The following is a 13,451-nucleotide window of genomic DNA, read 5'->3' on the forward strand; positions in this document are numbered from 1 at the left end:
CCACAAAAAAACATTCAAAAGCAACCACGCGAAATACCGAAGAAAATATTCAAGAGAAGGCCGATCTAGACGGGAGGAACAAACGACCGTTGGAAGGTGAAGAGCCAACGGAAAAGGTGAGAAGCCGTAACTTCTCGGCTAGATCTACACAGATCTAAAGATTATCCCGTTGTTTGGGCTTCGTATTTAGGTTGGGGACGGTGAGAGGAACGTGTGGGGGTAGGCGATATCTCGTGGTGGTTGACGGGTGGCCGGTTTCACACCGGTGAGATCTCTCTAGAGAGAGGCGAGAGCACGAGAGCTTTAGAGAGAGAGGGAATGTGAGGAAATGAGAGTTAGGGGCTCATTTTGAGCCATTTATACCTAGTTTTGTCCCTCTCAAAATGAAATTGTTTTAGGGAGGGATCATTGTGCAATTTCAAAAGTGGATAAACCTCATCTACGATCCTCAGGTTTTGTATCATTTATATTTTCGTCATTAAACTTAATTTGCAGAATTTCAATATGAATTCTGATTTTAACATGTTCACATTTTAATACATGTTTATTTATTTATTTGTATTATTATCACTAATTTTCGTAATGTTTCTTTTTTATTATTCAATAGTTAACCTTTTTTCCCTTTTCATTCTTAATTTAATTTAATTATTTTTTTGTGCTATTTTATTTTATTTCTTATTTTTATTCTTATTTTTTTCTTTGTTAATTAACCTTTTTTTTTTATTTTTTTTATTTTCTATTTTTTCAACATTAGCTTTTTCCTTTTTACTTGTTTTCAAACTTTTTGACCTTCTTTTCACTTTTAAATAAAAATTTATTATTATTTTTATTTTTCCTCAACGTTAACCTTTGCTTTTTTTCTTTTTTCAACCTTTTTGACATTTTTTTTTATTTTTGAATAAAAAATTCTTTTATATTTTTCCTAAATGTTTTCCTTTCCCTTTTTTTATTTTTTCCTTTTTTCTTTATTTGAAATTTAACATTTTTTACTTTTTTTATTTCATTTTTTATTTCTTTAACTTATTTTTTGATTTTATTTATTTTAATTATTTTTTCTTTTGGTTCATTATTTTTACTACTATATTTTTTATTTTATGTTTTTGCCTTTTGTTTTTATTTATTTATTTTTCTATCTAACATCGTTTTCTGACTTTTCTAGTAGTAATCTCGATCGATTAAAAGTAAGTAATTCGAATTAAATTTTTACAAATTAAGACAACCGACAAATTAATTGGTATCGAAAGGGCGGTTGAAGGGTGCTAATCTTTCCTTAACCGTAACCGACTCCCGAACCCAATATATTTCTGGTGAAACGCAAATCAGGTAAGATGGTGTCCGACCCACCTAAATTCGTTTTAAAATGGTCGGTGGAGATTCCTAATTTATTTAATCCAAGTCGAAGCCCAATTTTAAGACCCAACCTAAAGAATGTTCCGACAAGTTTAATGATCCATTTTCATTATTCGTATATTTTTACTCATGAGCCAAACCAAGTCACAAATCAATTTAAAGTATATATTTTTAGACATAAACTTAGCCCAATTTAACTTAGTTTAACGACCCATTTTTATTATTCGTATATTTTTTCTCATTGGCTAAACCAAGTCACAAATCAATTTAAAGTATATATTTTTGGACATAAACTTAGCCCAATTTAACATAGTTTAACGACCCATTTTCATTATTCGTATATTTTTACTCATGTGCCAAACCAAGTTACAAATCAATTTAAAGTATATATTTTTATATTTTTGGACATAAACTTAGTACAATTTAACATAGTTTAACGTCCCATTTTCATTATTCATATATTTTTACTCAAGGGACAGACCAAATCACAAATCACTTTAAAGTATATATTTTTGGGCATAGCCCAATTTAACATAGTTTAACTATCCATTTTCATTATTCCTATATTTTTACTCATTGGCCAAACCAAGTCACAAATCAATTAAAAATATATATTTTATATAAAACTTAGCCCAATTTAACATAGTTTAATGACCCATTTTCATTATTCATATATTACAGTTTTCAAATAAAATTTGACTTGTAATATTTATATATTTTATTGTTTAAATCGAATTAAATAATTTTATTATTTAATTTAGTTTTTTTATTAATCTATATTAAGTACAAGGTAGTATCTGATCATAAGTAACTCTTCATTATTTGACATTTAACACTTGCACCACTGTTATTTTTGGTGCTCGAACATAAGACCTTAAAAATTAAAAACAAATATTTTATCACTAAAGTTGTTTAGTGTCGAAACGATTTTTGAACCTGGTGGGGGAGAGATTTTGGAAACCGTGTCGTTTTTAATTATTATCTTTTCAATTGGATTTTTAATTAAAAACAGTGCGATTTTAGAAAACCTCTCGTTTCGAAAAATTGGAAATTCCTTTACGATAAAAATATAAGGTTCGAGGAGTCGCCACCAATCTTTGATTAGGGTGTGATTGGGCACCCAAAAACATTGTCATTTTAAATAAAAATTAATTTTAATTAAAACGACAAATTTACGGTCTACGTTACCAAAATCCAAGTTCGGGAGTCGGTTACGCGTGGGGAAGGATTAGCACCCCCACAACGCCCTAAATCGGTACCTAGTTGATTAATTAATTTCTTTGCAACGAATTTCACAAGTTCAAATTTAATTTGATTAATGATCCCTTTAAACAACAAACATGCAAATTTGCAACATTCAAAGCAACAAAATAGATTTAATTTAAAATTACCAAGTCATTAGAAAGATAAAGAATATTCGATTATTTAAAAATATCGAGACCAGATCTTTAGTTCAGTTCTAACGACCTTTTCTCGAAAAGTTTAAATAGTCGAATATTTCCTTTTCTTTCGCTCCCAAATTTTACAATGATATATCCAAATTTAATTAGGCGTTACTGACGGGATACCATTTTAAATTTAAAATCGTCAAAACAACTTTCTTGTAAGTTAAGAAAAGCCATTCTGATAATTTTAGATTAAAAGGGCATTGCCCTTAATTCCGATTATGTGATTAGATCGAGTTATGCACACGAGATTAACATGCTTTTTTAAAAAAAAACAACTAAACAAAAGTGTACTAACAACATACTCGGAATACTATACATGCATACATTTAAAATAAATACAAATTAAACTTACGAACAGGGATAAAATATTAAACAAAGGGGCTAAAATGTAAAGAACACAAAAGACAGGCTCTTTTCATAACATTTTCATTTCTGGGCAGTCCAAACATGATACAACCAAAATACTACATAGGATCAAAATGCAAGTTTCTAAAACTATGCATCCAATGTAAAAACAACACAAAAATGGCCCCAACATGAATTTGGACTATCATGAAAAACGCTGAAAATCATGCAACAAAATCAAAAGATAATAAAGTTCAGTATAGGGACCAAATCGAAATGAAACAAGGTTGGGATGGCCACGCACACAATTACGCCCTAACAATCTCAATAAACGGATTCCCTCAGCTATCAGAACGCTGCCGTTTTTGGGGTATCTAAACGACGTCGTTTTGGCGTCTTAATATATGAGATATTAGGGTAAGCTCTTTACCCTAATTTCATTTCTCTTCAGCCAGACCAAACCAAGCCCCGCCGTTTTCCTTCTTCTCTCCCTCAAACTCTCTCCTAACCCTCGATGAAGTCCAAAGCCTCCATGGTTTCTGCCGTCCTACGCTCCGACGAGGAGCTAAGACTCCATCTAAACCGACCCCGAGGATGAATCTTCTAGAAACCCCTCAAAACCTGAAAACTAACCCTAAAAATTCCCTCAAAATTACCCATTCTGCTCCCTTCTCCAGTCAAAGGCCAACGCTGTGGCCAACCTTGTACCACTGGTTCCGATGAGAAACCTAGACCCCTCGGTTCTCTCACTCTCCCCTCACCCAGAAACCTAGCCTCATAGAACTCGAACTCAAGCTTCCTAGACTTGAAAACCCCTCAAGTCCCTAAACCGGAGGCCCAAACAGACATGCACGACTGGAAAGCAATGGAAGACGAAGGGGTTTACCTTCAATTCGATGAGGTATTGGTTCCTAGCAAAGGTGATGAACGTATCTGAGCAGGAAAGGTAAGGATTTCTGACTTTTGGGTTTTCTAGCGGCTGATGGCTTTTTTTTTTGTTTGAATCTTCTCTCGATGATCACTGGTTTTGTGATTATGTTTTTTTTTGGTTTTCTGTTTTTTTTTCCTTCGATGATAGCTGATGAGTTGAGCGATTTTTTGCTTGGATTATGATTGATAACTTTAGGGTTCTCATTCCCCTCTCCATCCATGATTCCTCCTCCCCTCTATATCTGTTTTTTTGTTGTTGGTTTTCTCTCCTCGATTTCTCCGTGCCTCTCGTTCTGTTTCTTGTTTCGTGTGTTTGCAGGGCACTGGCGAGAGCAGATCACGGGCGGCAGCTGTGGGGAGGCGAGCTATCGTCCGGTTGGGCGTGCGTGATCTGGCAGCAGGGTTGGCTTCACGTGAGACTGCAGCTGGCTCGGGATATTTGGGACATTGAGAGCCGTTGGATCTTGATGCCAGATCCAACGGTGGTAGCTTGACGGCGCTGGAACCTTGACCAGAAACCCTAGTGGTCTTTGATCTGGACCGTTGGATGAGAAGCAGATCCAACGGTCCAGGACGAGCGGCGGTTGGATCCATAAGCTGGAAACCCTAATGGGTTTTAGGGTTCTTCAAACAGGCTTGAACATCCAAGCCTGATTATTTTGATTTTTGGGCCACTTTGGTCCAGCTGATTGTAATTTGGTATAGGCCCTGTAACAAACATTTAATCAGTATACTCATATGTATTTTAATTGCTTAACATTCATTATAATTGCTTAGTTGCTTATATATCATATATAAATATAACCAAACATTAATCATATAAACGATAGTAAACCCAATTCAACTTCGGAAAAGATCCCGGACAAATCGAGCATCTATAGCTGCCCCTCTTTGCTCATTGTCGTGCAACGAGAATAGAGCAAAGATCACTAGATGATCAAATTTGTCCGATTATAAGAAATTCGAAAGATTAATCGGCTCCACTGCAACGTCCATAAAACTGGTTTTATCCCCTATTGCTTCAGGGAGTAAAACTCGAAAATCTTTGTCAATCGTGTCTGCTCCCCATTCTTCTAGAGAGTACAAGACTCAAACGATTCTCGATAATCGTGTCTGCTCCCTATTTTCAGAGAGTATGAAACTCGAACAATTCTCAATAACCGTGCCTGCTCCCTATTTTCTTCGGAGAGAATGAGACTCGAACAATTTTCAACGAACGTGTCTGCTCCCTATTTCTTCAGAGAGTATGAGACTCGAACAATCTTCAACAATCGTGTCTGCTCCCTATTTCTTCAGAGAGTATGAGACTCGAACAAACTTCAACAATCGTGTCTGCTCCCTATTTCTTCAGAGAGTATGAGACTCGAACAATCTTCAACAATCGTGTCTGCTCCCTATTTTCTTCAGAGAGAATGAGACTCGAACATTCTTCAACAAACGTGTCTACTCCATATTTCTTCAGAGAGTATGAGACTCAAACAATCGTGTCTGCTCCCTATTTCTTCAGAGAGTATGAGACTCGAATAATCTTCAACAATCGTGTCTGCCCCCTATTTCTTCAGAGAGTATGAGACTCGAACAATCTTCAATAATCGTGTCTGCTCCCTATTTCTTCAGAGAGTATGAGACTCGAACAATCTTCAACAATCGTTGGGAAACCTGTAAATATTTAGATCATCATGCAATGTCATGATCCTATTCATGCCTAAAATGTATGCAAATGTGCAATTTAATGCATTTTCTTCTTCGAAGGAACCTCATCTCTTTTGATTTCAATGGAACTCGATTTCGTTTCGGGTACAGAGCATTTGACCAGTTCACCCCAGCTAACACTCTCAATACCATATCTTTTGGCTCGACAGGACTTTGACTTCTTTCTTTCTTGAAACCTGCCGGTACACATGACCAACTTCTTGATAAATGACAACTTCTTTGGGTCATCTATTAATGGCTAAGATTGTCTATGAATCCCAAAGTTTTAGCTTTTCGCAACCATACAAGCTTATGGGTAAAACCATTGCTAGCTTCAGAATACATGCATTTCCAAAACCTTTTGCATAATAATACAAAATGATCTCATGTACCACAAGTTAAGCTATGCGTTTTAACTTTTTCAAAATTAGATGCTTGTAAAAGGGAAATTAAGAAGGGAAAATATCTCTTTATTTATATAAATGGCGAGGAATTTTTAGGCAACTACATGACAAACTTTTAATCGGAAAAGAACAAAATGATAGGTGTCTTCAAATATCAATAACACAAATGCTTTTGAACTAGCACGCCGTCAGAATGACTCGAGTGTAGCTTCTGTCAAAAGGATCTCCAAAATAGTGATGACGCCTAAGAGTGTGAAACTCTTTCTGAACCCCAAAATCTCCCATTATTGGATGCCATAAACCAATATTGAATCTCACGTGCATTCAATTTCTCCTCTGGTTGTCCCCATCGAGACTCATTAATCTTTGGTCTCAACCCCAATGGCCATTGTCGTTACCCATGTCAGGAGCTCTTCCTACTCCCCAAAACAATTCAGATCCTCCACTATACACGAACTCTGAATTTAAAACTCAAGTCGCCCTTTGCGGGTTTTCGACTCGACCTCCTTTGTTTTCAAGACGCCCTTTTCGAGTTTTCATCTTGAACCCTCATTTTTTCATTTTTTTCATTCATTTTTCATTTTTTTATTTTTTTATTATTTTTTTTTATTTTTTCACTCATTTTCTTCTTCTTTTTCTTCAAGCAAAATACTTCTTAACTGCGTCAGAATTCACTGGATAAGGTAATTCAGACCCATCCATCTCAGTTAAGACTAGAGCTCCCCCAGAGAAGGCTTTCTTGACAACATAGGGTCCTTCCCACTTGGGCATCCATTTCCCTCGGAAATCTTTTTGAATGGGCAATATCCTCCTGAGCACCAAATCTCCTTCGTGGATTTCTCGAGGGTGAAATTTCTTATTATGTGCGCGTATCATCCGCTTCTGGTATATCTGACCGTGACAAATAGCCTTCAATCTCTTTTCTTCAATCAGATTCAATTGGTCATATCTGGCCTGTACCCATTCTGCCTCATTTAGCTTCACCTCCGATAAAACCCGGAGCGAGGGAATTTCCACTTCAATAGGGAGGACAGCTTCCATCCCATAAACTAGAGAAAACGGAGTTGCCCCAGTTGACGTCCGTACAGAAGTCCGATAGGCAAACAAAACAAATGGCAACTTTTCATGCCAATCTTTATAAGTTTCAGTCATCTTCTCTATAAGCCTCTTAATGTTCTTATTAGCCGCCTCCACTGCCCCATTCATCTTTGGGCGATAAACCGTGGAATTATGATGCTTTATTTTGAATTGCTCACATACAGATTTCATCATCTTGTTGTTTAAGTTCAATGCATTGTCAGAGATAATTCTCTCTGGTAAGCCATATCTGCAGATGATTTCCTTCTTCAAGAACCTACATATCGTTGACTGGGTAACACTTGCATAGGAAGCTGCTTCTACCCACTTGGTGAAGTAATCTATTGCTACCAGAATGAAGCGATGACCATTTGACGCTTTCGGAAAAATTTGCCCAATAACATCCATGCCCCACATAGAAAACGGCTACGGAGCTGTCATCACATGCAACGGATGAGGAGGGGTGTGCATTCTATCCCCATAAATCTGACACTTGTGACACTTTCGGGCATAATTGATGCAATCAGTTTCCATAGTTGACCAATAATACCCAAATCTCATAATCTGTCTGGCCATTACATGCCCATTAGCATGGGTGCCACATATTCCTTCATGTACTTCTTCAAGAATCATTTTCGCTTCTTTAGTGTCCACACACCTTAATAAGACCTGATCCATGCTTTTCTTATATAAGGTCTCACCATTAAGCACATACCCTGCTGCCATTCTTCTAATGGTTCTTTTGTCATTCTCAGTTGCCTGTTCGGGGTAACTTTGATATCTTATATACTGAAAGATATCATAGTACCAAGGTCCTCCATCATCTTCTTCTTCAATGTTAAAGCAGTGGGCTGGATACTCATAAGCCTTCATCTCAATAGGCATCATATTTGAATACTCGTTCATCTTAAAGGCCGCTTCCAAAGTAGCCAAGGCGTCTACCATTTGATTTTCTTCTCTGGGGAGGTAATTGAAAGTCACTTCTTCAAATTCTTCAATAAGTCCCAGAACTAGTTTACGATATTCCACAAGTTTGGGACCTTTCGTTTCCCATTCACCTCTGAGCTGGTAAATTACCAGAGCTAAATCCCCATATACCCTCAGCATTTTTGCTTTGAGTTCAATAGCTGCTCTAAGACCCATAACACAAGCCTCATATTCAGCCATATTATTTGTACAATCAAAATTGAGCCGACTGGTAAAAGGATAATGCTCTTCACTTGGTGAGACCAAGATTGCCCCAATCCCATGCCCCAAGGCGTTTGAAGCACCATCAAAGTTCATATTCCAGTATTTACCGGTGAGCGCAACTGTTTCTTCCTCCGAGATAGCCATTAAATCCTCATCTGGAAAATCGAAGTTCAACTGTTCATATTCTTTTGAAGCCCTACTCGCAATGAATTCTGCTATGGCGCTCCCTTTAACTGCCTTCTAGCTTACATACTGGATATCAAATTCGGACAACAGGATTTGCCAACGGGCTAACCTTCCAGACAATGCAGGTACCCCTATTAGATACTTTAAAGGGTCTAGCTTAGATATGAGCCAGGTAGTATGATACAACATATACTGTTTAAGTCTTCTGGTAGCCCACACTAAAGCGCAACACAAATTTTCAATTGGTGAGTATCTGGCCTCACACTCAGTGAACTTCTTACTGAGATAGTAGATAGCCCTCTCCCTCTTCTCAGTTTGATCATGTTGCCCTAACACACATCCCATTGAATTGTCATAAACGGACAAGTAAAGAATTAAAGGCTTTCCTGGGATAGGTGGCGCTAGGATCGGAATATTCGAAAGATATCTCTTTACTGCCTCAAAAGCCTCTCGGAAATCCTCACTCCATTCTCCTGAATCATTCTTACGAAGAAGGCGGAATATGGGATCACATCTTTCGGTCAGCTGCGAGATAAACCGAGCGATGTAATTTAATCTCCCCAAAAATCCTCGAACCTCTTTCTGTGTTCTTGGGGCTGGCAAATCTTGAATGGCTTTTACTTTATCGGGATCTATTTCAATTCCCTTTCGGCTCACTACGAATCCCAATAGTTTTCCCGATGTCACCCCAAAAGTACACTTATTTGGGTTAAGTTTTAGTTGGCACTTCTTTAATCTTTGAAAGAGCTTCCTCAAATTCTCGATATGTTCCTCCACCGTCTTGGCTTTGACAATCATATCATCGACATAGACTTCAATTTCTTTATGCATCATGTCATGAAACAACGTCACCATGGCCCTCTGATAGGTTGCCCCTGCATTCTTTAATCCAAACGGCATGACTTTATAGCAAAACGTCCCCCATATAGTGACAAACGTTGTTTTCTCCATATCTTCAGGGTACATTTTAATTTGATTATAGCCAGAGAAACCATCCATAAATGAGAATAAGGAATTTCCAGCAGTATTGTCCACTAACGTATCTATATGTGGCAAAGGAAAATTATCCTTTGGACTAGCTCTATTCAGATCTCTATCGTCGACACACATTCGTACCTTCCCATCCTTCTTTGGTACTGGGACAATATTTGCTACCCACTCAGGATATTTGGCCACTGTGAGAAACCCATCATCAAATTGTTTCTTCACTTCTTCTTTAATCTTGAGCAGCATCTCGGGTCTCATTCTTCTCAGTTTCTATTGTACGGGCTTACAATCAGGCTTTATTGGTAATTTATGGACAACCAATTCTGTATCCAGCCCTGGCATGTCCTCGTATGACCAAGCAAATACATCCTTGAATTCTTGAAGTAATTCTATCAAGCTTTGCCTTCCTTCAGCAGACAGGGTGATACCAATCTTTACTTCCTTTCTATCCTCATCTGTACCCAGGTTCAAGATCTCTGTAAGCTCTTCGTGAGGCAGAATCTGCTCATCTTCCTGTTCCACCATCTTTAGTAATTCTGAGGGTGGTTCACATCCCTCATCATCATCACAACCTTCGATTTCCCCTTGACATATGGGCATCTCAAAATCAATCTCTGGGTCAGAGTCATTAGCATTCGTATTATTGATATCTGAGTTCCTGAAAGGATAACGAAAAAGAAGATATATATACATATATACATATATATATATGGGAGAATATTTTCCCATATAAACAAATAGAAAGAAATAATATATGCGTGTATTCAAACAAAAATGCATGAGGAAATGTTTGCCATTTGGGAATTAACAAAACACATCTTTTATTGAAAGCAATTAAAAACACACAACTTAACCCTTTACATCAAATCACCTATTGTCCCAGGGTATTAACAATGGGGAAGAGTTCTAGTGTATTACTCTGCAAAAGATTTGTAAACTACAGGCAATTCCTTCGCAGTCCAGTTGTTCAACACAAAGCCCGGTGGCGCAGGGTAAATGCCTGTAACTCTCATTTCTTTGAACTCCTCATCGGTTATGACATTAATGCCCAAGTCCTCCAAGGCATTCTCAACTATCACTTTACTACTTTCCAAAGTCCCTTGAAACATATATCCTCCTGATACGAAAATGCTGCTCAATGGCGGGAATGTCATGGGCTCCCAGGTTGGGTCCTCACCAGTCAATCTTGCCTTTCTCAATTTCTGAATCTTCTTGATGCTTCTCAGTTTTTCTTTTAAAGTCGGTTGATACCCTAAACTGAATCTGTCTCTTTTAGTTACAGGGTAGATTGGGCCCACCAGTCCTTACAACCGACGTCTAAACCCTTTGCCAGTTTTTGCTCCTCTTCCAAGAGTCAGCTTAAGCCCCATTTTGGTGTAGTTTGACAATCTAGGCTTCGGGATCTTCTTTCCTTTTGCCACAAACATGGCATTGACATATTCCAACGATCTGAAAGAACATTCAACAGCTTGTTCTTCCACTTCAACGTATGGAGCAGTAGTAGAAACCGAAGCAATAATGTCTTCTTCAGCATGAATGCATATAAGCCTCCCATCAATTGCAAATTTTATTCTTTGGTGCAACGTTGACGGAACCGCACCGGCCTGATGAATCCAGGGCCTTCCCAATAAACAGTTGTATGTAGGCATGATGTCCATCACAAGAAACTCCACTTCGTATATCGCTGGGCCAATAGTCAAAGGGATATCAATCTTGCCTAGAACTTCTCTCTTCGTTCCATCAAAAGCTCGAACCACACTTTGACAGCTTCTCATCAGGGTACTGTCCACTGGCAGTTTTTTTAGGGTCACCAAGGGTATCACATTTAACGCCGAACCGTTATCTATCAGTACTCTGGATAGAACATGCCCTTTGCACCTAACCGTGATGTGTAGAGCCTTATGATTGCCAATCATCCCAGAAGGGATCTCGTCCTCAGAAAAAGATAAAAAATTATCGGCCTGGATGTTGGCAACTAGTCGGTCCAGCTTTTCTGTGGGTATCTCCTTCGGGACAAAGGTTTGGTTTAAAACTTTTAATAGGGCGTTGCGATGAGCCTCTGAACTCAGAAGAAGTGATAGGACAGAAATACGGGCAGGCAGCTTGTGCAGTTGCTCAACAATACTGTATTCACTATGTTTCAAAAATTTTAAAAATTCCATCGCTTCATTCTCCGTTACTGGCTCATTGACGATGGGTTCATCTTCTTTTATCTGCACATCGATACTTTTTCCTTTCTCGACAGCAATCTTCTTCTTAGGTTCTTTGTGATAACATCTACCACTCCTGGTCATGTGTCCCACTTCATCTACCTCTTCCTGTTGCTTTGCCACCTCTCCTATTTGACAAGTATATCTCCAGGGTACCTGTTTATTGTCTTTGTACGGGAACGGAGAGAGAGGTGTAATAATCACCTTTGGAGCTACCTTCTCAGCCACTCGATTCTTGGGAGTAATGACGAGGGGACAACTAGCACTATAGACCCCTTTGGATGATCCCTCAGAGGCGTAAACTTCCGCTTCTTCTTTCTCAGCCACTTCTTTAAAGAACTCGATTTCCTTACTATCCATCATCTCTTGTACCAGCCCTAAGAAATCAGAACACTGTTGTATACTGTGTCTTGTGCAGTTATGGTAGTGGCACATCTCTTCATTGTTGAAATGTTTACATGGCAGATTAGTCTTTAATAGTCCTACCTTGACCATTTGGCACCACACCCAAGACATGGGTGACATCACCTCCCTAACATTTTTTACAGTCGTTCTTCCTTTCTCTTCAGCGACTGCATTAATCCCGGCTCCTGCATGGTTTGGCAATGGATTCTGGGCTATGTTTGGCTGTTCACTGTCACCAAAATTGATGACGTTTCTTCTTCTCAGAGCTTGGACGACCTTTTTGAAAGCGGGACAATTTTCAATAGAATGTCCGGAAACCCCTGCATGGTATTCGCACTTAGCACTAGCATCATACCACTTGGGATACGGGGGTTGTATAGGGTCCACATGATAAGGTGAGACTACATGTCGATCATATAATTCGTGGAATAACTCCTTATAAGTCATAGGAATCGGATCAAATTGAGGCCTCTCTCTCCTTGGATCTCTTGCCCCTTGCCTATTATTAATTTGGGGTGATGCTACTGTTCCTTGTGGTCGGGACACTGTGATATTATGGGAATCATACTGCCTTATGTTGCTGACTTCGTTTTCCTTCTTCCTCATCGGCTGTTTCTTGCTGGAATCTCCTCCCTCAAGCTTCCCGCTTTTAATCGCCATTTCAATCATTTCTCCCGCCGTAACTATATCAACAAAACTTTGAGAAGGATTACCAACAAAATGTGAGAAAAATGGAGCCTTCAAGGCATTAACAAAAAGTAGGTTCGTTTCCTCCTCTACCAATGGTGGGTGGACTTGTACTGCTACCTCTCTCCACCTCTGAGCATATTGTCTGAAACTTTCATTATGCTTCTTCTCCATTGCTTGCAGCACCATTCTGTTAGGCCTGACATCCTTCACATGCTTATACTGGTCGAGAAAAGATTTGGCCAGGTCTTTCCATGTCCTGACATCAACTCTCCTTAGTTGATTATACCATCGCAATGCTGAGCCTACTAAGCTTTCCTGGAAACAGTGGATCAACAGCTGGTCGTCCCCTACGTAACCAGTCATTTTCCTGTAGAACATTGTGATATGGGCAGAAGGGCATTGGGTACCGTCGTATTTCTCGAAGTCAGGGGTTTTGAACTTGGGAGGTAGGACCAGATCAGGAACTAAACTCAGTTCCTTAGCGTCGAGACCATACAAGCTGGTATCTTCTTTCATAGCTTGTACTTCATTTGTTA

The sequence above is a fragment of the Hibiscus syriacus genome, unplaced genomic scaffold, assembly GCF_006381635.1.
Source record: "Hibiscus syriacus cultivar Baekdansim isolate YM2019G1 unplaced genomic scaffold, ASM638163v2 tig00110234_pilon, whole genome shotgun sequence".
NCBI classification, from domain to species: domain Eukaryota; kingdom Viridiplantae; phylum Streptophyta; class Magnoliopsida; order Malvales; family Malvaceae; genus Hibiscus; species Hibiscus syriacus.